The sequence below is a fragment of the Pholcus phalangioides genome, unplaced genomic scaffold (assembly GCF_987345545.1).
Source record: "Pholcus phalangioides strain wild (caught in Gottingen) unplaced genomic scaffold, Ppha-v1.0 ptg000017l_1, whole genome shotgun sequence".
NCBI lineage: Eukaryota > Metazoa > Arthropoda > Arachnida > Araneae > Pholcidae > Pholcus > Pholcus phalangioides.
In genome coordinates this window covers 15234666-15240665 of record NW_028301610.1, presented here as the reverse complement: position 1 = coordinate 15240665, position 6000 = coordinate 15234666, and the positions used below count along the sequence as shown (strand labels likewise).

The window sequence follows — 6000 nt, the reverse complement described above, 5'->3', positions numbered from 1 at the left end:
ATTCAAATTTTTCATCGATTCTGGAATTATTTCTTACATTTATTCAAATTTTTCTAATCGATTCTGGAGTTATTTCTTTCATTTACTCAAATATTTCATCGATTCTGGAATTATTTCTTACATTTATTCAAATTTTTCATCGATTCTGGAATTATTTCTTTCATCTATTCTGAATTTTTATGGATGCTGAATTATTTCATGCATTTATTCTGAATTTTCATGATTTTCATTTTCTGAAGATTTTTTGATTCCCTTGTCTCAGAAGAAAAAAAATAAAAAAAATCGGAGCTAAAGGGCCCTCCCCCCTCGCATCTGGTAAGGGCGGCTCTGTTACTACCTTCGAAAATTTCCGCCCCGGTCTATAGCCCAGTGAGCCCCTTCCTCTGTAAACACGCATATGGTGGCCGATTTAAAATATTCCAGGACCGCAACGGAAGGGGACATATGGCCCCAGGTTGAGAGAAAAAAAAACTGCTCTAAATATAAGGAATTCGATGGCGATCTTCTTCCATCGTGAATAATTATGAATTATTACGAAATATAAAATAATCATCAATTATAACAAAAAAATAATTATCAATTATTACGAAGGAATGTAATTATTTTTGTAAATTTTGTTCAGAAATTATTCGAATTTTACGTGAAGATCCCGTTTTTATGGACACGATCTTTCGTTTTTCCCGCCGTGAGAACGAATCTCCCGATAGGAATTCCAGGAATTTTTTTTCTCTTGGCGATATTTGGCGCGAGTTGATTTGGCGAGTTTTGGCCACCGCGAAGTAGTTTTTCAGTGATCGGGAGAGCAAAATCCTCAGCTCTTTAGTTAAGTTCTTTCTCATCAATGCCAGGATCATTTCGCTGCTCTCAACTTTGCGATTCGCACATGATTCTCCGGGATCTCCTGTTTTTCCATGTTATAGTACTCAGTACACATCTCCCGCTACTTGTGTACATATAATAAATAATCATTTATTTGAGCGAACATCGTGCGTTTTTTTTTTTTTTAAAAAAAGGACTAAAATAATTACGGAAAATAATAACCGTTGTTTTATAATTAACAAATTTTTTTTTGATATAATAATTAATAATTATTCCCACCTCTTCTGTTGAATGTTATATGGATTACGTACTGTTGTACGAACTGTTTGGTACCATTGACGGTGAACAAGAGGTATTTTGCACACGTAAGTATGATTTTAAGAAATTTTAATTATGAGATATTTAATTAGATAAAATTGTAAATTTAACGCAAATTAATTTAAATGAAAGTGAGATTATGCTAACGATTCTGAGGACATTCGATTTTTTTTTTTTGGTGTGGTATATATAATTTGTCTCTTATACAGTGAAACCTCTATACAACGATACTCCGATGGTCAAGACAAAATATCGTCCGTTGTATAAGGATTATCGTTATATCGAGAGGCAATATAACCATCACGTCCCACTAAATTTGTTTTATTTTTGTGGACATCTCTTTCGTGAATCGTTGTCGTAACACTAGAATGTGTTTTTAATTATTTATTAGCAGCTAAAAATTGATTAGTTCATTAATAAAATTACTGTATTGTACTTTGGTGTGTCTCACAGAAGTTAGCAGCACCATTTTCAATGTTTTTGGTGATTATGTGGTGCAATACCGATGTTATAAGACACCCTCGGAAGAACAAAAACAGATGAAGAGTTTAAAAGTTATTGAAAGTGATTTTGAGAGATTAAAAAAAAATTATAATTGTAGCTGTTTTTCAAAATCACTTCAAAAAAATATAGATTTATCGTATTAGAAGGTACCGTTGTAACGAAAGAAATTTACCAGACTATAGTATAGGCAATTCCAAACCAGATTTGAAAAATATCGCTGTAGAGGGATTTTTCGTCATATCGAGTATCGTTGTAGGGAGGTTTCACTGTATAGGAATTAGGCATTAACCCTTACAGCGGCAATCCCGAGATATCTCGTCTAGCCTGATCTGCTTTATTTCGTTACCCCAAAATATCTCTGGTTCTTAACACGCTTTTATTTCCAAAATACGGATCGGGAAAATTTTAAATACCGCTTAAAGGGTTAAGGATCTGCAACGCAATTTGAATAATTTTATAGGAATTATTATTTCGGGTATAAAAAGAATTTTGATGCACGTGCATCAATTACGAATACAGTATAAATTCGTTATAACGAGTACAGTTTGTAACGGGAATTTCGCTATAACGAGCGATTTCGCAGGTGACTGTCAAAGATACAAAAAATATTCGGTTAGTGATTTGAAAGCTTTCGTTATAACGTCCAAAAATTTATCGGAAACGCCAGTTATTGCTTTTTCTTCAAGAATGAAACCAAAGGTGATATTTATCAAAATTTCTCCTCGTAAACATCACTCTGCATTACATAATTGAGAATTTTAATTGCTAGGTATGTTGGTTGGCAAAATCGCTAGGAAAATAACAAATTCAATGCAAAAACTTCTTAGTGAACCTCAACTGCTGTTAGACCAAAATTCAATTTTACGACTATAGTTCTATTCATCCGCTGATAATTATTACAACCAAATTATCTGAAAAATACTTTACAGTTTTCGACAATTCATAACTTTTCAGTGCGTTATAACGATAATTTTCTTCGTGAATGTGCGCTGTCGTTATAACTGATTTCTACGGCATATCTGTAAAAGGTCTAAACCATGAGTGCACAGCCTCCGTACCGCGGGCCCCCCAAAAAAATGCTCTATCTGGCCCGCGATAGTTCTGGTAGAAAAGTTCACGACATGATAGATAAATAGGCTGACCATATTTCCTTCATTAAAATGTGGGATATAGCCAAAAAAGAACCGTAAAAGGCAAGTAGAGCTGTCATTTATAGCCGAAATAAAAATTATCAAACGCGAGAAAAGTAGTCCATTGACTGCTAAAAAAAATTGTCCGAAGAAAGTAAATTTGCCATTTAGAGCCGAAAAAATTGTCAAAGCCGAGCAAAATTGCCTATTACAGCGAAAAAACATTGTTAAAGGCTAAAAAAGTTGTCAATTCACAGCCAAAAAAAATTTCAAAGGCAAGCAAAGTTGCCAACAATCGCTAAAATAGCTGAAAATTGGCCTATCGCGAAAAACGATGCAAGTCAGAATGTAACATGTTTGACAAATAGGTGAGATGAATATATTTATGAGTATAATTGTGATAATTAGTCACGATTATCTTAATATAATTTAAGTCACGAAAATAATCTTAATTCTTGATTTCAAAAATTCAACTAAACCTTGGGGGGGGGGGGAAAGTGGGACATTATAAAAATTTGGGAAGGCCCAAATTCCGGTGATATCCCATAAAATTATGGGCCATGACGTCACTCTTCACATGCAAGTTTCTGGCCCTCAAGTGGCAGAAATGCCTCATGTTTGGCCCGCGGAATGAAAAGGTTAACCACCACTGATCTAAAGTCTTTCAGGATAATGGATTATGGAATATTGGTTCTTTTTCTCAATCCTCTATTGTTCCAGGATGTCCAATTGTTCGATTGAAATAATAGAATCGGATTTCTCGGAAAAAGGATGGAGGGGAAAAAAAAAATCCCGGAACAGAGGAAATAATCCGAAAATCAACGCCAAATCGATCCCGATGTACCTTAAACGGCTAACAACTAATTAGTGACGGTTAGAGCGGTTTTTGCAACCGCCTTCTATTGGATTGTGTCCGATTGTATTGATGGTGATTATATACCGAGCGATAGAATGCTTTTTTTTTTTACTTTCCCGTTGAGGAATTTTAGGATTTTTTTCCGGAGCATATTTGGATTGATAATTCGAATTTTAATACGTCAATTTTTCTTTGAAGTACGTAATTAAATTTGCAAATGACGCGAATATATTTTTGTATAATCATGTTATTCTCTGAGGGATGAAGATTCGTTTCGGGAAGCCCGGTATAATAATTATGGTGTCGCACGGGTAGGAAAGCCGTGCACCAATTTTAACATGCAGACCATACGTCCCGTTTTCCTGGACACGAGCATTCTCGCCGTTTATTCGGAATATTGTTCGGCTGTCCTCTTTATTTGCGTAAAAATGCTCAGTTTGTCACTCTTTCGAGTTCTGAATTGTTTTTATTATTGGGTCGTAAGTTCGATTAACGCAATGCAGGTTGTACTGAGGACTCGGGGTTCTTGCGCCCCTCCCGAATAAACTTTGTGAGTGGGCTTAGAATTTCTAGAAACTGTAGAATTTTTTTCTTTTGACTTAAGTGAGTTAAGCCCTGTGACTTAGAAGATTGTGTGTTTTTGAGCAAGGCTGGGATTACACTAATGTTTTGTAAACGATCTTTTATCAAACTTTTTTAAAGCGCAATCCTGGACTTGGGCCGGGATTACACTATTAAAGTTTGACATAAGTGCTTTTATAAAACTTGAAAAATGCTGCTAATAAGTCCATCGGTTGCATTTTCTAGAATGTAAAAAATAATCTTATTGGTGGCATTCTCCGAGTTTTATAAAAGTACTTTTATCAAACTTTTATAGTGTAATCTTGGCCTTAGAAATATGGTGAATTGGGGAATACGAACTTTGAGGCCTTTCATCACAGGGGAGCACTTGAAGTTGAACTTTCATGGGGAACTTCTTGGGGGGGGGGGATTAAGATGGCTTCCAGAAAAAGTGCCTCCGGGAAATGTGATTTATTACATAAAAATTAAGCAAAAAAATTCTGAAAAAAATGTGAAATTTGTAGGTGAAGATGAATATACCCTGCATCATCTTGGCTGAAAAATTAGAATGAAATGAATTATTGATTGAATTATATATTATCATATTGATTAATATGAATGAAGATTTGATATTTATATTTCCAAAAAATCAATGCTCGGGTCTGAAAGGGTGAAACAATGGCTGCGTCCCCATGCGGACGGTCCTGAATCTCGTACACATGGGACATCCAGCAACTATGCCCAAGGATGAAAAACGAAACAGAAACGCATTGAATAGAAACTCGTCAGTTATTATTTTAAGAGCGGCCAAACTTTACTAAATATAAGTTTGGTAACCTACAAGACCATCATTCATAAGAAAAGGATTGTTTAAAAGTTGGCAGCGTCCCCTTTCGTATTGTATATTGAGGTATAAAGAACATGGAAATATATATGCAGTCATGTAGTGTGGAGCAAAGCTTTATGCTTGGCGTATCGCTAGGTGACACCACAGCTTGTATAGATATAAATGAGGTTTTGTTTTTGTGAAATTTTTAGGCTGTTAAAATTCGATATAGATTTCTCACCCGTTGAATAATTTTAAAACAATTTGTTTTTGTGTAGCTCTATGGAATAGATTTTTCGATTGTAAAGGGTGATTCTGAAATCTGGATACAAATCTTGAAGGGGTAATGGGACAATGCATGAGGGCAAATGGTGCGTGTGAGCTTTAGCGGTTTTAGGTGCGATTTAATGAGTTTTAATAACCTTTTCTGCGGTGTTGTGGAGAAATCACTAAATCCTCTGTAAGATGCCATGTCCTTTTTAACCCCTTTTGCGGTCCACAGGCTTTTTAGTACTTCGTTGATACAAAGGTTTTCAACAGCTGGCTGATGCGGAGATATATTTTTGGAAAGAGAAAATTCAACTTCCCCTACGGGGAATCGAACCCACGTCCTTTAGTTTTGAGGGTGAAGAGGACCACTAGACTACAGAGGAAACGAATGTCTTTCTTTGGAGCTTGTGTGCACTGAACGAGACCGTGCATGGACGGTCGGACAATTCAGGCCAAAGCTCACAATTGTTGACGATGCCACCAGATGGTGACTTATCCGAGGATGACGTCACTCTCCGCTATCCATACAAAGGCTTCGTTGGTACTTTATAGCGTCCTCCTCCGCAATGACATTTATGAGAAGGGCCCTGGATGATAGGTTTTGTATTTTTGAATAGTTCATGAGAGAGGTTATAACAATGAAGTACAGAGGCTTTTTGGCCGTTTTTCCTGATGTCAATTCCACCTCTACATAGGTCCGCAAAGGGTTAATAAAG

The 6000-nt window shown here is 35.9% G+C and overlaps 1 protein-coding gene across 2 annotated transcripts in view; it reads left to right on the top strand.

Moving 5' to 3' along the window:
- The first annotated feature begins 799 nt into the window (after nucleotides 1-799).
- Nucleotides 800-6000, top strand: part of LOC149072430 (uncharacterized) — a 145185-nt gene continuing 139984 nt past the window's right edge. The window contains exon 1 of one of the 2 annotated variants that reach the window (XM_089246219.1): nucleotides 800-1184. The gene's annotated coding sequence lies outside the window, so the exon portion shown is untranslated. The remainder of the gene's footprint in view (nucleotides 1185-6000) is intronic. The other variant, XM_089246217.1, reaches the window with a different exon arrangement.